The sequence below is a fragment of the Apteryx rowi genome, unplaced genomic scaffold (genome assembly GCF_003343035.1).
Source record: "Apteryx rowi isolate R43461 unplaced genomic scaffold, aptRow1 scaffold_300, whole genome shotgun sequence".
NCBI lineage: Eukaryota > Metazoa > Chordata > Aves > Apterygiformes > Apterygidae > Apteryx > Apteryx rowi.
The window spans coordinates 109,448-129,622 of NW_020449420.1; the positions used below are offsets into that span (position 1 = coordinate 109,448).

Below are 20,175 nucleotides of genomic sequence, written 5' to 3' on the forward strand. Positions count from 1 at the left end.
ATACGTACAGTTTTTGTCTCTCCCTAAGATTTCCCAGTTGTCTTTCATTGCTTAAGTTTGCTTTCTCTTCATAGCAAATGGAAACAGCAAATTTATCGAAGTTTGATCCCCTGTTGATATACTTGGTCTTAATTTTTTGAACATTTTTTTAAATCTTAATATTGTCATAGGCCAAGCTTGCAGGATGCCACTCTTCCAGAAGTTTAATGGTTTGAATCTGTTCCTGAGTTCGCACTTTCTAACCCACCAGCTGTTAACCATACAGAGATTGGGCCAACTGCAGAATGTTATATGTTGATGCTCATTAATTATTTTACTTTATAAACATATAAATGAGATACAATGGTTTTCGCTTATTAAGATTTTCTTGCCGGTGCATCCAGATGTATGCACGTGTCTGTATATGTAAATGCATATACAAACATGTGCTCTCCCAGCTTGTCCAAATGAGAATACGTGGGCAGTCAGTGCTTGGAGTGATGCTTCAAAGGAGTTTTGTCTGTGGTATTCTTGGAAATCTGTACCTGAAAATGGCAATCGTTATGCAGGATGTGGGTGGGCCTGCACCCAGCAAGCAGCTGTGACCGTGGAGGAAGTTATCACTTCCACCCTTGCCCGTACCCCTGCTGCGCATCCCTGCACTGCTCCTGGCAGGTCACCCCCCACAGCCTTGCCACTGGATGTGCTCCTGGGAGGTTGTCCTGACCTGTTTCAGTCAAGATGAACCCAATTAAACCATTTCCACAGTCAGTCTTGCTGATCCGCCTCCCTTGGACTGAAATACAAGAGCCTCCATCAGCAAATCCAAGGGACAGTCGCTCCTGGCAGCAGGGGAGGAATAAGCATTTTGCACTAATTATTTCAGACTGATAGCAACCACCACTTCCCCCAGCACAGCTGGATCCCGAAGATGCATGTCTCTGGCCTAATTACTGCTACAGCTACTTTTATACCAGCAGCTCCTTTCCAGACTCCTTGCTAAAGTATAGCTCAGCAATATTCTCAGCATTTATTCTTTCTAGGAGAAAACTTAATTGAAAAAGGCTTAGCCTCTCTCTATATATACATAAATATTTTTAATCTTTACGGACTTTTACTAGGTGTTATGTTCTAACTCCTGTAAGTCTGAAAATCACTTTGAATTATATAATACCATCTTGCTGGCAATTAGTCTGCAAAGTGACCTAGTGCCTTAGGCTATTAAAAAAAATAATATAGTTAAATTTCTGAAGCATCGAAGTGTGCAAAGCAGTGACAGTCCAAGGAGTACTAAAGTGTGTCTGTCACAGATGCAGTCAGCTTATCTGGAGAGCCACTCCGAGAGCTGTCACTCAGCTCAGTAGAGTGGAGCCAGCCCAGCTGTGACAAGGCATCTCCCCACACTTTGCAGAGCTGGGCCTAGGGCTTTGCAGGAGCAGAACGGCCCTGATGCGGTGAGAAGAGGTGCACCGTTCCTGCACAGCACCGCAGCTTGTGCGTATGGCAAAGGTGCGGGAGACAGTGCTCGCAGGCAGAGCTGACCACCACCCCAATCCCTCATGGTTTTGTACCTGTTTAAAATCTGCCTCATTTTTTTAAAGCAAGTTATAACCGCAGATAGAGGTTAGAAGGCTTGACTTCTGCATCAAAACAAAAGTGGCCCTCACAGACACTTTGCAAGGAATCTCTACATCTGGAGAGCGGGGGGAAATAGATTCTAATTTGCTTCTCCAGAAATTCAGCTAGAGCAGCTCCCTGAGGATTCCCCTGGATCCTGGGAACAAGCCAGGTGCAGAGAGCTGGCCGAAGTGGCATGTGTATATGGACTGTGTGTTCCTGGGCTTCGCCTAACCCTAGCTGATGTAATACTGGCACTCTTTTCAGCCAGACTTATGACTGAACAGCTTCTAGACTGAGTTTGGAAGGCATAATAAATCTGTTGGCTGAGCGGGTGGATCAGACTCTTACAAATCAGCATGGAAACATTTTAGGGACAGGCCATCCTGGTTTTGCCTACTTACTTCAGTGCTCTCTCTAACAATTTGTACCAGGCTCTGGTACATCTGGATAGATGGACTTGAGTCCAGTGTGGCCATTGTTGTGTATCTATGATATATGTCAGGGCTTGGGTCACTACCTAAACCACTCCAGCCCCCAATTTTAAGTGCCACAAAGGTTTCTTATGCCTCTGATCCATGGACAGCGAAAGGAGGCATATGCCAGTGCTGATACTAAAAAAGGCCATCAGTTTCTCTTGACCTTAGCTGCTCATTTGTGCCCTTACACTTCCCTTATCCGTCCTGGGGCAACGTAAAAGCTTGTGCATCACAAGTGGCTGGGGACAGCAGAAGGCAACACTGTCTTTTTTGGCAGCAGCGCTGACTTAAACACTGGTGTGGCTACAATTTTGGCATCATCTGTTTTCCTCTGCCATTTCTGATGTAGCTTGGAGTCACGGCAATGCGTGATTTGATTTTTGTACAGAAGCAGGTTGCAAATGCCAGGTTTTGCACACAGAGGTGGAAGGCAAGTCCAGGTTTCTGAAAATTTGCTGCAAGCTCATATAAACTCCCAGGAACCAGAAGGTGTCGGGTTGCAGATGACATGCCARGGAGAAATAATGGTGATTGATTGTGCATGTTTTTGCCACCATTGAGTTTATAAAGAAGATAGGAAAAACCCTGGGTTTGTTTTACAGCGAAAATTCCTGTGTTTGTGGAGTGCTACAACTTTCTAGCGCCCTAATAGCACTAAGGCAGGCAAATCATAGAAGATAAAGCAAGTTATCACAACAGGAAAGCAGATAGCTTTCGCAGCAAAATGATTTTCATCCAGGTTTTTGAAGCTGTATTTTAAGGTGTGTGTAGCGAAAATGCCAAAGCAAATAGTTGGAAGCAAAGTTCTCTTGTTGAACATCTGCAGAGTGCTCCTTTAAATAAGAGCCAAGTGAGCTCCAGGGTCACATGTCTGAATCCTAAAAGACAGAAAAGCAGCAAAACTGGGCAAACCAGCTCAGATACTCCTTAGATTTAAAAAAAGCCTAAAATACTTTTAATAAGGTGCTTTTATATAGATCATAACAAAGAAAAATGTGCAAGCCCACTTTTTCTCTTTTTGAAGTATACATCAAAATCCTACTGGAACTATGTCTTCTTTCCTCCTAGCTGACTGCTCTCCTAAAACTCTGTGTTGCCCTGAGACATTGCAGCTCACCGGCTTCTGGTGCCCCAGTCACTGTGTGCCCAGCCCCACAGTGCATAGCCCAGCTCCCCCACTCCACGTCTGCCCACAACAGGCATCAGTAATGATTACACATCCTCTCATATTCTGGAAGTTAGAAAAAAATACTTTGAGTGTTTAAACTCAGAAAATAAAGTGAAGTTAAAATTAAGGTTCTCACTGTGTACATAACTAAAGTTCCTAGTATTTAGGTGAAGAGTGCGTAGAAGCTTGTACCAGACAAGAATGTTATAGAGCAAATAAAGTCACGTTAGTTCTTAAAGCCAAATTTTAGCCAACTAGGAAAATCTATTCACAAGTTTTGTAAGCCCAGACCTTGCATTTCCATGTGCAAGTAAGTGACAGCACATGCAGGTCAGCTAGGTAACCAGTCATCTGATCATGCATGTAAATACGGGCTTGCACATGTAAATATTTTGCAGGATGAAGCTGAGAGTCTAAAATTTGAAAATTTTGCCCTTTATATGAGCCTGTACTATATAAACCATGATGTTCTATGTTGAGCTGTACAACCAATAATTCTTACTTAGGTATATGTAGTTACAGATTTAATTTGTGCTCCTTTATGTCTCCTAAGTGGTTCTGATGGCCATAATTTGCTGAAATGTTGTAGCCTGAAAGGCAAGTGAGGAAAACACATGCCCTTTTTGATAAAAGAGAAATTTGAAAGGAGAGGGTGGTAATAAGCATTTTCAAGTGCAGAAAATGAAAAGCAGTTGCTAAAAGATTATTTCTGACTTGTTATTCAGAGCGAAATCTTGCCTCCCTTACTCTTGTTGTGTTAGTACCTTATTCTGTAAGCAGCCCCAGTGAAATTAGGGGAACAGCTCAGAGCAGGGTCCTCTTTCATGTAATGGTGGCGGAGTCTGGCCATTAGGTGATGATATGTGCAAGAGGTTTACTTGGGTAGTATTTAATGAATTGGGCAAAATATGAACCATGATCTAGCACTTTGTTTACAGGCTCCATATTCATGTTTACAAACAATGATTTCTGAGGCTCATGCTTTTTACGTTTCCTGTATGAAATGGGCAGCCGGTGTACAGATATTTATTATGTTTACCAGCGTTTCTGAATAGATTTTTTTTATAGTACATAGGTTTTATGAAGTGTAATATTTTTATAGCAGAATGATGATCTTTGGACTTTCTATATTGTTACATACAACTGTTTGCAAATAAGCTCTCTGCTCCCTTTTTTCTGTGCACTGTAACCAGTGTTGCTGCTGCTACTGTCACTGGCCTCAGCTGCTGCTGCCCCGCTGTCACGTGGGCTGATGGTATTGTGAAACTGTGCAAACTCACCTCAAAGAGCTGTGATTGTGCTGAAGGGCTGGCTGCGAGCTGGGCATCCCAACAGGAGGGGATGGGGAGCACGGTTGTACCAGGGTAAGAGTTACTGAGGATGGCCCCTGAGGAGAAGCCTCAGTGCTCACCTTTGTCTGTGCTCCGCCACTTTGGCTTGGCATGCCCATCCTTTCCTTTCGTTATAAAGAAATAAAAAAGAAAAAAAAGGATCCTGCTTGTTTTTGCATAATTCCTTTTCAGTTCCCAGGCATTGGCCATGTTTGAATGCCATGCGTCGGTCATGATAAAACCACACAGTCACCTTTTCAAATTATACCTAAAGCTGTTATCTCTGTGCAGCCTGGATACTCAAACCTCTGATTTGGGAAGCAGCAAATAAGCCTTTAACCCCGATCTTTCAGTCAGCTCACCAGAAGAGTATGGGATTTCATTGCTAGACAAATCAAAGCTTTCACACGAGCTGCCTGCTGCGGATTTCCCTTACCCCTTAGAGATCTTCTAAGATATGGTTCTTCTGAAAATTGTTGGTAGTTGGCAAGCAGCCTGCATAGCTTTTTGTGCTTCCTGAACTTGCTAGTGACCAGAAAAGCAGAATTGCTCTCTCCTGCCTTGAGGGGTTGGTTCTGCTTCCCTGGATTTGCTGCACCAGAGTCTGCACTCCAATACGCTGCACTGTCGCATCCCTGCGCTGCCACATCCCTGCGCTGCCGCCAGCCCCAAAGGCATCGCAGTGGTGAAGAGCTCCCCGCAGGAACGGCATGTGATAGCAGATATGAAAAAACTGCATATGATTCAGGCCCAAGCAAGCGTAACTGAGCAAAATTGGACCTCAGTTACATTACTCACAGGATTTCTGCTCTGACCGTAGCTGGTCTCATGCCTCTGTTCTCCTGCCAGCTGCTCCTGGCCTCCTCCCACTTCCGTCCTTCCTTTCTTCTCTCTGTCCCTAGCAGGAGAGATCCCTCCTGTTCCTTTAGTCCTCATTGTCCCTCATCACTAGGGCACTTTTGTGTCCCTCCCCATCCTTTCCCCAGCCCCAGGGCTTACCAGTCTCATGGATTATTCCTGCCTTCTCTTGCCAAGCTTTTCTCCCAGCTGTCCATCTTACAGTTTTTATAATCTCACCTGGTAGGTACGCCAAGGACTCCTATGTACTTGTTTTTATAGGCTTAGTGGTTAAAAAATGGGGCTTTTGTGGAGAATGCTAATCATGTACAAGAGCATCAAAGTGGGAAGACTGAGGGCAAAAAAAGGCTTCTTCCCTCCTCCCCTTCTAATTCCTCCTTTATCATGACCACAGTCAGTTATAAGCCAAATTGAGCCAGCTTTTGACATATGTAACTCTGAAAAAGACTTGGTTACGAAGCACTGTGGCATGCCAGGCTCTGGGCAGGAAGATGCGAGTCCTTCCCTCAAACCTTTCTTCCAGGAAAGGAATAAATGAGATGTTTAGGCACTTTACCTCTTCTGTGGAGTAGCACTCACTAGCACTGATGCTACTCCTAAAAGAGGAGGGCTTTCCTGAATAATCTGGAAGTGCTTGATACAAGACACTGCCCTTTTAGGAGGAAGCCTGCATCAACAACCATCTCTAGTCACTGCAGTTACTGGTAGGTAACTATGCTTTTCTTCTGGAGGGAGAAGAATGCATATGTTAACAAAAAAATAAAAAAAGACAAACCTCCCCTGCCCCTCCCCTGCCTTGTAATCCTGCTTTTTAGTCAACATTCACTTCGTCCTTATGTCTGCCTCCCACTTCATCCCCCTCCAGTGCACCTTTGGCTGTTTCACCCCCTTTTTGTGTCCCACTTGTCATGTGCCATGAGAATTGTCCTTTAGGCTCAGAAAGTCTTTGTCATATGTCTGAACAGCATCTCGGTTCAAAGGGAGGAGAACAGCTGGCTGAGGGCCTCGGGCATTACAGTGAAGGAAATAATGGGTAATAACAATAACAGCTAATGTCTGAAGATCACAAGAAGCAAAGATTTTGCATTAAAACTGTGGAGGAGAATTGGAGATAAGGATTTTATGCTATGCCCAGCTGTTCAAGTTAACCATGGATTACTCAGCATTGCACTGACCCCCAAAGTTGCCCCGCTCCCACTTTTTGGATGCAAGATGGAAAAAGAGGATCTCTTCAGCTACATGGACTGGAGAGCTATTCACAGTCTTCTCGGTCTTCTTGCTGTTTTCTAAACAACTGAAGTTGGCCTGAGCTCAATTCCATTCTTTGTTGAGAAAATTAGTTTATAAAAAGGCTGGTGATTCATAGTCTGTGGTGAGGCTGTGTGCTGTTTTGGCTTGGCTTACTTCTGTCTAATTAATTCTTCCTGTGCTTCGAGTTCTGCAGTCACTGGTAAAAATAGCTCACATTTTCCCTACTGTGGAAAGCAGACTTGAATTTTAATGACAGTCTCTTTAGTAAAACATGTTAATAAAGGATCAGTGATTTCCAGTGCATTTACCCAGACCTCTCAATTGCTGGGTTATTGTCTGATCTCTACTCCCTATTATAAATTCTATTATAATCAGTTCCTTGCTTTACTTCCCTATTTCAGGCTAGCTGCTTCTCCAACTGGGTAGTCAGTGTGAAGACTGAAAGAAGGATTTTTTTTAGCGTTCAGCTTGGRTAAGTGGGTGGATTTCAAACATAGATCTCCGCTAATTGTTATCATCTGCAGTGACCCCACTCAGTGGGACACAGTGGGAAGGCCATCACCTAATGTCAGTAACCATGTCCCCTTGAAGTCAGAATCAATGTATTGAAAAGAACATTGTTGTATTAAACATACAAGACTTCTCCTAGAGGCCTAAATTTATTTCACCACTTGGAACTAAAATGGTCTAGCTTTTAGGAATGGTAGCTGTTACAATAAAGCCTTACACATAAAGAATAGAAACAGCCTGCGTTTCACTTCAGAAAAGTGACAAAAGTGATTTGTCAGATTTTAAATCGTTTTAAAAGTGTTTATTTTTTGCTCTTTGGACCTCTGTTCTCATTCCAACCCCCCGTCTGCTACCATCTGTTAAAGTCTGAACAGAGCTGCATGTCAGTGACAGGGCTGTGCTCTTTGTATTGGCTCTGCAGACTAATACACATGAGAGAAAACTGCCAAGGACAGAACAATGTGTATTTATAGGTAAGAATAAAGTGGTATATACAGCTGAGATGTATACTTTGACCTGCACAAAATAGTGCACATTCAGCTGAGCAAAGGTGAGGATTATTTATTCTGTGATTCAGGTGCAAATTTGTCATTACTCTCCCAAGCCAAAGAATAACAGGAGCTTTCTGTGAAAGCCCGTGTCAGATATTAGACACACACATGCACACAACTTGCACAGTCCCCAGTTCCAGGAAGTCTCCAAGTAGCCCCATGTTCTTCTACCACCACACAGCCCAGTAGGAAAAATTCTGCGCTGGCATCTGAGCTAGGCTGAATTATATATTAGTATGCCCACCAACTTATGTACAAATCATGGGGGCTACAATACTGGTTATATCAATTCAAGTCAGGAATACCTCCTTTTTTGTCATGCAGTCAGCGGCTAAAAATTGCATCTAAAACATGCTGGGTTGCTCCCTCAGTCACAGAAGTTTTTTTCTAGATTATGCTTAATTTCAAGTGAGATGCCTATCTGGGGAGGATCCACTGCCATTGGCCATGTCCTATGCTTAAATCTTGGTGCTTCATTCTTCTCAAAACTTTCAGCTAATATCATCAACTAGCACTTGACACTCCTAAAAATCGATCTATAAGGATGTAGCAAAACCTCACTGGTGTAATTGGAAGCTTCATCCCTGGCTTCTAAAGAAATCCGGAGGAAAAGAYTGAAGGAATATATGTTAAATGTAAGCAAATGTCATCCAAAAAAAGTCACTCAGGCCTTAAGTGCCATTTTTAAAATGCACTGATTAGTATTATTCAGTATATTTAAAGGGAGTCAATTCATGCTGGAGCAGTGAAGTGAGAACGCAGTGAGAAGAGCTCTTGTTTCTCTGCTTTTCTAATAATGGACAAGCCATAAGTACTATCTGAGCAGCAGTATAGCGTAACAGTGGTGGGAAGCATAATTATGAAAGGAAGCAACTTTGATTAAAAGCCTGTCCTCATCAGTGATGAAAGTGTCAATTAGAATTTTTAAAATGCACATCAGATTGAACACAGGGGAAATAGAAGCGGGGTGTGATATTTTAAGCAAATGGCAAGGAAAGTTGAAAATACCAAGGAAAAATCATGGCTGACAGAGCCTAGAACAAATAAAAACTCTTTAAAAGTAGTAGAGACAGTGGAAAAATGAGCATGGTCTATGCCCACTCTTAGGAAGAGATAGTAAGATTATTAATAATGATGCAGAAAAGATTGTTACAATTTTTGCTCTGTATTTTGAAGCAGGGTGATGTATCACATGAAGATAATTAAATCCTTTCCAGTCCATTAGTACCCAAGAAAGGTGTTAAAAATGTTACATCAATAAAGACAGATACATACAATACTAATTAAGTTGTCTATGGAGATTGATTATGTTACTTTTTACTAAACCATGGACTATGGGAAATTCCAGAAGACAGGTGTTAACATTGTGCCAACATACAAAAAGAGCAAGTAAAACCACCCTGATACATAAAGGCCAGTTATTCCAATTTCTATCCCAGGTGAAGTAACAGATCACCAGATAAAGGACTCCACTCACCAAGTGCTAAAGGCTAGGAATATGGTTTTATGCAAAACACGTTTGTCAGATATGCCTGATTTCATTCTCCACTGCCATCACGAGTTTGGTTGATAAAGGTAGCTGCAGAGGTGTAATATGTTTTTGTTTTTCCAAATAATAAAATAGTGTTAACAGAACACATTAAATGGATTAAGAACTGGCTAACTGACAGATCTAAAAAAGCAATTGTCACAGAGGGACCTGGCTGCACTGATGTGTTTCTTAATGAGATTCCAGTGGGATCATCTCAAAGTTTGACACTAATCAAAATTTTCACTGCTGTTTTTTGGGTCACTGCTAACAAAATCTGAATATGCCAGAAAAAAACTGTAAGGTAGCATGTGAGGTAGTGATGCAGGGCAAGCTGTGCGGAAAATGGCCTGTTCAGTCAAACTTCTTTTAATATAGTTGAATGCAATTATAAACCTAGGAACAAAGAGTGCAGGTTACACCTGTGAAATGAGGAAGTGTGTCTGCAGAATAAGTGAGTCTAAAAGAATACCTGGGTTCAGAATAAAAAGGTAACTCCCCTTAAGATACTATGGTAAAAGAGCTACTTTAATCTGTGCTCAATAATTGAGGAAGATGCAGAAAAGCCAGAAAAATGACTTCCATGGCAAGGATTAAAGACACTGATCTTTAGTTCAGCCTGAAGATGACGAGGGTGACTTGATTATTGTCTACAAGAATCTTCATGGGGAGAGAATAATCCCATTTCTGGAGGTGCAGAAAGCCAGACAGGAGCACAAAAACAGACAAATGTCTGGCTGCAAAAACGAGACACCTTCAGAATGGAAATAAGGCGCTGATAGTTTTAACGGTGCAGCTGATTACTCATTGCAGCAACCATGAAAGCAAGGGTGGGGTTTGCTGTCCCTCTCTTAGGGCCTTTCAGTAAGACATATCTTTGCAAACAAAAGGTCAGTACAGGAGCAAGGGGATGTCTTCAATAGCCTGCAGTAATGTAAACATCAATTTAAGTGGTATGATTGTCCCTTTTGGCCTTAAATATGACGGCTGTAAATGTATTCAACAGAGTCACCACCCTACCACAAGTAGTTAGCAATGAATGAATATTTTAGGTTTCCAAAAGATTAACATAGATGGATGAGCTCCAAAGATTAACTCTAAGAAGATCATTAGGTCAAACAACTGTAACAATCAACTTCCACCGGTTAAAGCTGTGTTTTTAATGTGGTTCCTGTGGAGAGCCTTTGCTCTCTTTGACAATGTAGAGTATCCCTTCGCAATTTTGTGGCAACCTTTAACATATCTATAGCACTAATTTAGAGCATCCTGTTTTACACCATTTGTGCTGTATGTTTAAAACTTGTAGTAAGACTGAGTAGGTGCTGTTCTCATAAAAAGAAAAAGACTTACCTACCTAAAACCAAACTAAGTAGCAGTAGCATTAGTAGTGCATTAATCCTGCGAACCACAAAAGGGCCTAAAGTAAACAGATGTCAAGCATGAATAAAACTTAGCAATACAAAAAGATGAAGATGGCTTTGACCTTGAATAAGCTATCCAATTAGAATTAAGCTGTTTAAAAGACAGCAAAAAATCAGGCCATATACCTCCAGTTCTAAAATTCCCAAGGCCTGGATCCTGCCAAAAGATGATTTGTCAACTCACTGACTTCACACAGGTTTTGCGCATCCGCAGGGTATCCCCAAAAAAGGACAGGCTGCAAGATCCTAGCCACAGTATCCTGGTTTTTTTAAAAAAAAGGGAGAAGGGAAGTAAATAATCAATACCCAATGCAGCTGTTGATAACAGTGCACAGAGACTGTGAAGGAAGCAGCTCCCCCAGGGAAAACAACACCCCCCCCCCCATATGCATACATATAGAGCTTCAAAAACTGTAAATGTTAGCAATTCTCCCAGGAACTACTCTTGGAAAATACTAAACAACCCGAAATATTAAAGATCCCATCTAGTGAGCGTTGTTCTGCCTCCGTGGCACATGTTGCTGCAGCAGTCCTCCTGAATTAGTGACATGGATAATATTTGTGTTGAGGGCCCGCTCAGCACGCATGGCCACCCCCATCAGGGCACCCCGCTGCGGGGTTACCGTCCCTCTCTTTAGCCCAAAGGGCCTTAAAGAGCCTAAACAGCTGTAACTTGCACTCAGGTCCAGGAGGTGGGGCATGCGGGTTCGACCAACGCCAGCCCGAGGAAGGAAGGAGCTGATTTGGCTCCCTGCACTGATCTTTGCCATCCCTGGCAAGTACCGCAACCACAGGGCTTTCACATGACGTGGAGACAGTGCACACACTGCCTCCTCCTGAGTTTTTTCAAAGAACAGAACAAGCTGCTCTCAGCATTTAGTGAAAACCTGCCTCTGCACAGTCTGCAGGAGGGACAYGCTGAGCAGCAGGAGGCACCTAAGTTGCGGAGCGGTGTCACTGCACGGCCGTTCCTCTGCTCCGGATTTTCTGTTGGTTAGTTTTCATGGAGGGTCCTGCTTGGTGTGAAAGGTTTTGTTCCCACCCTGGCAGGGCCAGCTTGTCCCTTCTCCATCCCCACAGTGACGCTGGCCATGCAGAGCCAACTCCAGGTGCCAATGGTCATTAGCTAGGTATGAYGTGGCTTTTGGATACAGGCTCGCATATTTAATTTATGAGGATCTCAGTGCAAAAAATCAAGATATGTCTTTCCCGTCCTTGAGAACTGAAGTTGTAGCATCAACCTCCTAATATTAACTTCTATTAGAAAGGTCAATACCCCTACAAAATACGGCCTCAGGTTTCTGTGGAAGACTCTATTTCAAAGTATCCTGGTGAGGAAAGGACCCCTGTTAGGAGTGCAGAGGCTACTACAACCACCCAGCTCACTTTTGCACACATACAGTTGGGTGCATGCATATGTGTGTCTGTTTTCTTAAAGCTACACACAGTTGAATTGGTCCTTTTTTTCTCCTAGACCTTGTACAAATCTAACTGGCTCCATGTTGATTCATGCGTGGCCTTGTAGAAGTCTACCGGGACCTAGTGTTTATTTCACTTTGATCCCAGCAGCTTTGGACAGGACTTTGGTATGTTTACCCTCACGTTACTCATCATGTATGCTCACAGTTTGTTTTTCCACCTTAGTCAATTGAAATTTTCCCCCCTTTCTTTCAGCTTGTTACAGAAATAGGCCAAAGGTGGTGGCAGGGCCCCTCTCTGGGTGCACATCACTAACGGCAGCACCAARGGCCTTGGTCTTCCTCTCGTGAGCCAACAGCATCCCGCATGTGCTCTCGCTACCACAGTCTGCCAGCCTGAGACACCTCAGGCCATCGAGCTGAAAATTAACCCCAACTTAAGCAGATTTAACCCCACAGCGCATGCCATAACTAGGCCAAAGTTAGCCCTAGTGTAGTCATGCCTTCCTGGCTCAAGCATGCTGATCTGCACTTTCCTAAATCAAGCCTGCCAGTATTTGTGATTGGGTTTTCCAGCTGTGGCAGTTTGGCTGGCTGGTTGTTGTTTGGGGAAAGGCTGGAAGCGGAGAGAAGCACAGATTTTCACTTTCCCCCGTAGAATGGTGTCGTCATCCCCTGCCGCTTCCCTGCCATCCTCCAGCCTCACTTGCGTTAGCTGGCGTGGGGGAGCCAAGGTAGGGGAAGCAGTATAGTTAAATAGTTAAATACTGTAAGTGAATTCATTAGTAGTGAAACATACTGGCAACCTGTATTTTTATTAGGTTCTACAAAATTTGTATTTGTTCAGCTCAATAGTGACCCATGATGCTTGAGGGGAGGATTATATGGCTGAAGTGATCGTCATTAATTAACAGTGTGGCTCAATTTTAACCTCTTCAGTTTCTGCCATCAGTCAGAGCCCTGATTTTCCAGAGCTTTTCCTTATAATCTTTGGGAGATTTTTTTTCTGGCAACACACTTGAGGAAGGTCACAGAAAGCTTGGGAGAAAACCTGTCAGTTGCCTATTCCTTCTCATGTTCTTATGAAACAAGTGTTTCAAGAGGCAATTTGCAAGGCAGTAACAAAAGCTCCTATTGCAAATCATCCACAGGTCACACTGTCCAAATGAATACTGTTCTGTGGTGTTGGTTTTATTAACAAAGAAAAAAAAAAAGATGAAATAAGTATCAGCTCAAACCATCCTCACAACCCTGCTTGAATTGTTCCTGCCACATCATTAATGCTCCTTCCCCAGAAAACTACTCCTACATTTTCTTTATCCCATTGGAATAAAGGCTGAGGCAGGTTTTTCGTAATGAAGAAACTAATTTCTGCTTTGCAGTCCAGTTCAACTCCTGGTAAGAGGTGCAGCATGTCGGGTGATCACGGCCAGTCAGCATGCCCTGCTTCTCCGGAGATGATAATTACAGCGATGAAGTGATTATATGCCATTTAACTGTACAAGAAGATTTTTCCCAAGTGAGTGAAGGAGGAGGATTTTGCAAGGCTGTGTTACAAGAAGAGGTTCTCTTACCCCAGCTGACCTGTATTTAGCAATACAAAGTGCAGAGTGCACCTGCCTGAACAAGCAGGCTTCATCCCTTCCTCCCCCAACACAAGAAAAACATCAACAATTGCTTCAAGGATAACAGCAATGCAATGGCATGGTATCAGAAATAGGGGTTTGGTGATTCTTCTCATATGAACTTGAGAACGTGATTTTTTTTTTTTAAATGACCATTTATCGTAGTAGTCAGGAACTGTTTCTTTACTTAAGAAAGGAGAATTTTATAAATTAAAAAGAAATACTGTTATAAATGTCCATTTTTAAACAGTAATCACTATACACTTGTAGCCCAGTGCCTGTATTTAGATCAACAACTGGAAGCTTAAGTAACTGGTAAATAAAGCTGTTAATCAGTTTTTCCCTATATTGTGAAAATGTATTCATTTTAAACAGCCTTAGCAATGTACATTCATATTTAAAAATAGACTCTAAAGTGATCTCCTTTGAAGCATTATTAAATAAGTAAACTGTACTGATGTGCTTGAGCCAGGAAAAAATCCAAGAACACAAATACATTTCAGTCTTCATGACTGTAAAAACTCAGATGATTATAGCCATCACTGCTGTACTTATTCCAGCAGGAAAATGGATTAAATAATTACAGCTGCAATTTTGGCTGCCCGTTTTATCATGTGTGACTGATTTCTGACTCAGAGCAGCCCCATTGCAGAGCAGCCACATCTTCTGACCGCCCCAGGGCCCTGCTGCCTTCAGCCCGCACCACACATAGTTTTTAGGAAAGAAATTATGAGGCAGAAACGTGCCCTGAAGAATAGCTCTACCATAAGCTTAAGCAGGAGAAGATGATGGTCTTCCTTTTTTTTTGCTTTTAACCAAGGTAGGCACCTGAAGGGTGTTTGAAGCCAGCAGTGGCCCTGGGAGCGCAGGGTGTTCCCACCACCCTGAGCCGCTGGCCAAGCCACACTGAGGGCCCTGGGGACAGGAGTGAGGCCGGTGGGATCCTGGGCTGCTCTCTCCGAGCACCGCTTTTCTTATTGTGGATAATACTTCCTGCTTCAGTTCCTACTGCACAGCTTTTACTTGACTGCCCAACTATATTTGCTAATTACTGTAGTTGCTAAGCTGCCAAAGTTCATGTCTCTGCAATACAAATTCTTTTTAAGGTCAGTTTAACTTTTTTTCACTTCTTGACCTTGTCCATTATAATTCCTACATCACAGTGTTCCTTTGGCCATTTTTAAAAGAGGGTTCATCTTTCTGTTGTGGTTTTAAAAATATTACTTCATTGTCTTATTTGCAGGTCCTCAGCTGGAAATACATGTTTTTATTTTGGTGCTTGATCCTACTCCATATCCTACTGAGAGCTGCAGATGATGAACTGCGTCTAGCTCCGTTGTATAATAATTCATCCTAATTGATCGTTTTTTACATGGAAACTATTCATCTCATGAAGGATGTATGCCGATCTTTTGTTACACTGTGCCAGTTCCACGTTTAGTGAGAGCTCGGTTACCTGCTGGCTGCTATATGATTCAGCACTGAGACAAGTGTTTTGGAAAATGTTTCTAAAACGAGATATAGCTCCTTCTAAAGTCATTAGTTGTTAGGCATTTACTTCAGTTTTCTTTAGACTAATATAAAATCCGTATTTCTACCAGGATGTCTCTGCACACATCATGCAAACATGACCACATATTTTAAAGAGATTATTCATTAATTATGTAAGGCAGCCTGAGGTGTTCACTCTACTTAAAGTTACTGCTGCATGCTCTACACTGAATAAAACCCCTGAGGCATCATGCTGGTACTGGCATTTAGGGTTAATGGATCTGTAATCAAAGATGCAAAGACAAATGCGGGTGTCACATCAAGCTGTTCTCGCTTGGCTCCATTCATCCTTCTGATGTTAATGGCTGCTTAAATGTCATGGACAATGACTCTAGTCAGTCTTCACATCTACGTAACAGCTGATTTGTGCTGACTTTAATAAAGACATATCTCATTCTAGGTCTCAGAGGACTGTGATGGAGATCCATCTTTTCTTCATATTTTTCCGCAACTTTGGAGCTATCATAGCAGGTAAATAATAACTCCTTAGGTCCCGAAGTCAGTTTCTTGCAGAGCTTATTTAACTGCTGTCATGCAACACTCCAAAATATGTTTTTCTGTAATACCTTTCACTGGTAACTGGGTAACTGGGAAAAAGCACTGTCACTTTTCCCTGCAGATGTTTGTTGACAGTTGTAACAGCTACATCCTTTAGGACTACTTTCATGTGTTATGCCAGAAGTATAACTGCTGCACAGCATTAAGTACACTTTCTGTAGTTCTGTGATGTCCGTAAAACTTTTTTTTCCACTAGTTTTATTGCCAGATAGGTAGTACATTCCTCTCCCCCTCTCAGGATCATGCTACCATGCACGTGTCTGAAGAGACATGACAAGAGGAAGAAAGAGCTGCCCTAAAAGGAGAAAAGTTGCAGGCCACCTTACTCAGCAGCTGGATCTGCATCTATGGAGATGAAGAACTGCTGGTTCTTGAACTGCATTTCTGGGATTGTCACCAAAATCGTGAGAAAAACTCCTTAACACCAATGTAGCATTAAGAAGCAGGCATTCTCTTTATTACAGCGCCGGATGCATGGGGGATCGCTCCGCCCAACGTGCACCCCGTGTGTCACATCAGACAAAGTTTATATTGTTCTGTTACATACATATGCATTAAATTTCCTGGAATGATTATACATATTCATTCTATTCCCTGGAACTAATTATCATATTTACATAATCATTATGCATGTGGTCTGAGTCTCCGGAGGGCTTCTATGGGGGTCTCTGGTGGTCCCTGGGGGTCTCTGGTGGTCCCTAGTGGTTGCTGAAGAGGTGCCTCTTAGTGTCTTTCCATGAACTCTGAGCTCCTTTTCCATAGATGGTCTCAGCTTGGCTCATTTCTTTGTTTGAGAAAGCTGTCTCGTTCCTTATCCTGGTTTCTGCTGGTTTATCTGCGCTCCTTCAGGATGTACCAGTCACAGTCCTTGGGTGCATCCTTGTCTGAGGCCCCTGGTAACAGTTCCCCCGTTCCCCCCCTTTGAGACTTCTTCTTGTCTGAGGCCTTTGGTAACAGGATGAGGATACCAGGAACAGCCAAATGTGCCCCGCAGCTGCGAGCTCACTCCTGCCACCCCTGCGCAGAGAAAATGAAGGGTATTTATTAATAATGAGGGGAATAGCTCACCTGCTCACAGAGCCATAATCTGAGACACTGTGAAAACATTACTAAAGCTCTCCTGGCCCTGACTACCACGCGTGTGTGTCCTTGTGGGCGCAAATGCCAGCACTAGGCATGCCAGCGCCACAGCTTTTGGGGCAAAGCTGGAGGAAGCGGGGATGCTCTCCTCAGTCCAGCCGGCAACAGCTTCAGCAAGAACAAATGTGCTGGGAACAAATGACGATGGGCTGCATAGATGGGTCTACAGAAAGCCTTTGACATCCTCAGTCACTAGACAGTGTCCCATGTAGAATAACTCCATGACAAAGGTAGAGTCTACCTGCTAAATACAAGGAAGAAAATTCAAGGGCAGCAGCTTGCTAAGCTACTGAGGAAGAGTTTAACATAAAGGTGACCAGAAAGAAAAGTCAATAATTGAGTAAAAGAAATAGTGACCTGGGCAAAGGTTGAGGGAAAACAAGAAGAATAACCAGGAGCCCAATAAACTTCAGAGAAATCTCTACAGGGAGGTCAGAAGGACAAGAATAAAGAGAAACAAATGAAAGCAATGGGAATTCCAGGAACAAATCCCAGGAAATGGCAGGTAGGGTTTTGGGCAGAAGATAATCTAAGTGATAAAAGATTGCAGGAGACCTATCTGTTTTGAAAGATATTTTCTTTCAATTGCCAATTGCCTATTCTGACTGGAAGAAAGAAAGGAATCACCCCCAGAAATAAGTCTGGCTCATTCACAAGCACCTAATGACCTAAAAATCAAAAGCAAACATACAAAAAGGACATATGAATAGATGCAAATGAAGAAACAGTGTCAGTCTGCAGGACATAGAATCAGAACAGTTAAGGCATGAAATCAGTTTCAACTAACATGGGACATAAAAGATAATTAAAGAAGTTTGTTAAAAGCATTAGAAATCAGAATAAGACAATTACAGAGCCATTAAATAATGCAGAAAGAGTACAGAACAGATAAATGCAAAAGTACTCTAATAGCTCAAAATAATTCTAAAGTAATTGTTAAAAAGTGATAGAAGCATAGTTCAGACTATGAAAATAACAGATGAAATATATTTTAGAGAGGTTGTGTGGCAGGACATGTTGAAGTTTACCCTAAGATCCATCAGGCCCTTGCAGAAGCAATTTGAGATCATTAGTGCTTATCCTCCAGGACACGGATCAGTCCAGGAGCACTGGAGAAGGGCACATGTCTTAAGAGACGGGGTAAAAGGTGACCCAGCAAATTATAAGCCAAACAGCCGAATTCTGATATCAAAAAAATTGCTAGAATAACTTAATGATCAGTTTATGTTCACTAGAATAACTTAATAAACGATCAGTTTATGTTCATGCAGAGAACAAGATGATTAAAAGCACAGCTAAGGCGGATTTGTCAAGAACAAATCATGTCAAATCTAATCTGATTTCTCTATTTGACAAGTTAAGTGAATAAGAAGGAAGCTGTGAATGTGATGAATCACAGGGTTTTTTGTATGGCTTTTGACAGTGTCCCACATGATATGCTTATAAGAAACCTAAAAAAAAAGAAAGATTAATTTTCAGTAAAGAAAAACTAAGCTACATTGTAGGTAAACTTGTAACTATAGAAATTATTAATGACTGGAACTGGCTCTGTAGATGATGTGGAATCCCATCATGGGAGATTTTTTTTTTTTAACTGAGCAAATTAGACAAACGTATCAGAACTGATTTCCATAGACCTTCCCAGTGTTGGCACAGGTTTTGGAGATCTCTTTCAGCCTTACACTTCTGCTATTAAACAATGAGTCTATATATGCCATAGAAGTATGCTGGGCTACATTTTGGCTTTTCATAATGCAGTGTATCAAGGGGATCAAAACCCTTCCTCCCACAGAGCCAAGTGAGGGATGTTCGTATCCTGCGTTAGGGATACAGAAAAAGGAGAGGCTGTGGATAGCTGCTGCCTTTCCTCAAACCTGCTGCTCTCCGAGCAAATGACTGGGGGAGAAGGGTGCCGGTCCCAGGGCTTCCTGCAGAGCGCAGGTACGCGCCAGCCAGCGCTCGCAGCCCAGTGCGGGTCTATAAAAGTGAGGCTGCAAATCTTTGGAAAACAGTCACAGTAGATAAACGTCCATGTTCATTATCTCTGGTGGGCTGAGCAAAGATAAAAGAAGTTATTCACATATGGGTATTCGTTTGCCTAGCCCAAATTTTATGGAGATGGTATTAGCTGGGTTAGAGTTTATCTTCCACTCTAAATAAGTGACCTCTGTGCAGGTATGAAATGGAAAGTGCTTGCGAGAGACGGGATCTCAGGCTTTGCCAGGTACAGGGGGGAAGCACCAACTGTTGCAGCACTCGCTTCTGCCACAGCCCTGCACTCCCAGCTCCAAAAATTCAAAGTCCGTATATCAGTCTTGTGAAAAAACACAGGACTATCTTTAAAAATAATCACTGAAGCAATTATGGGTCCTCTTTTGGGTTCTTGCTTTCTGAGGAGGAGGGAGGCCACAGCTCCAAAAGCCTGGCCCAGCACGTGCTGCCCAAAACCACGGGGCGGAAAGGGGGCTACGGCACCACACACACACACACACATTCACACACACATACACTCGCACGCACACACACACACTTGTGCACACTTGCACACACATGTGCACACTCACACATGCAAGCACACCCACACACCCACTCACCCACATGCGCACACGCACGTGCACACACTCGCTCACACACTCTCACACATACACACTCACATACACAGTCGCACACTCATGCACACACACACTCGCACACACTCTCACCCACGCACATACACACTCGCACACACTCTCACGCACTCGCGCTCACATACATACTCTCACACTCACGCGCACTCACACACCCGCCGCCGCCAGCCCCGCCCGCAGGTGCCCTTGGCACACGCACTGCGGGGGTGGGGCCAGACACCGTGGGGGGCGGGACTCGCTCCTCAGCAGCCAATGGGGAGCCACCAACCGGCACCTTGCAGCCAATAGCGTCTCAGAAAGACGCCGCCCGGCTCTCCCCTGCGGACTACGGAGGAATGCCAGCGGCCCCGCCAAGGGTGACCCTTCTCGTCGCGCTTTGCGACAATCCCCCCTCCTCCCGCGGCGTTGCTTTACGACGCCCCTCCCCCCCGCGGCCCCCTCTCCCTCTCGGCGCCTCGGAGGAGGGGAGGCGGCGCGGCGCGGCCAATCGGCGCCGAGAGCGCCACGGTGACGGAGGGGGCGGTGGCAGCAGCGCGGGCGCTGCCGTAAAGCGGGCGCCGGGC

The 20,175-nt window shown here is 43.4% G+C and overlaps 1 protein-coding gene across 1 annotated transcript in view; it reads left to right on the forward strand.

Annotated features, from left to right (window-relative positions):
* Window positions 1-19,909: 19,909 nt before the first annotated feature.
* Window positions 19,910-20,175, forward strand: part of MPC1 (mitochondrial pyruvate carrier 1) — a 13,389-nt gene continuing 13,123 nt past the window's right edge. The window contains exon 1 of the mRNA XM_026070000.1: window positions 19,910-19,968. The gene's annotated coding sequence lies outside the window, so the exon portion shown is untranslated. The remainder of the gene's footprint in view (window positions 19,969-20,175) is intronic.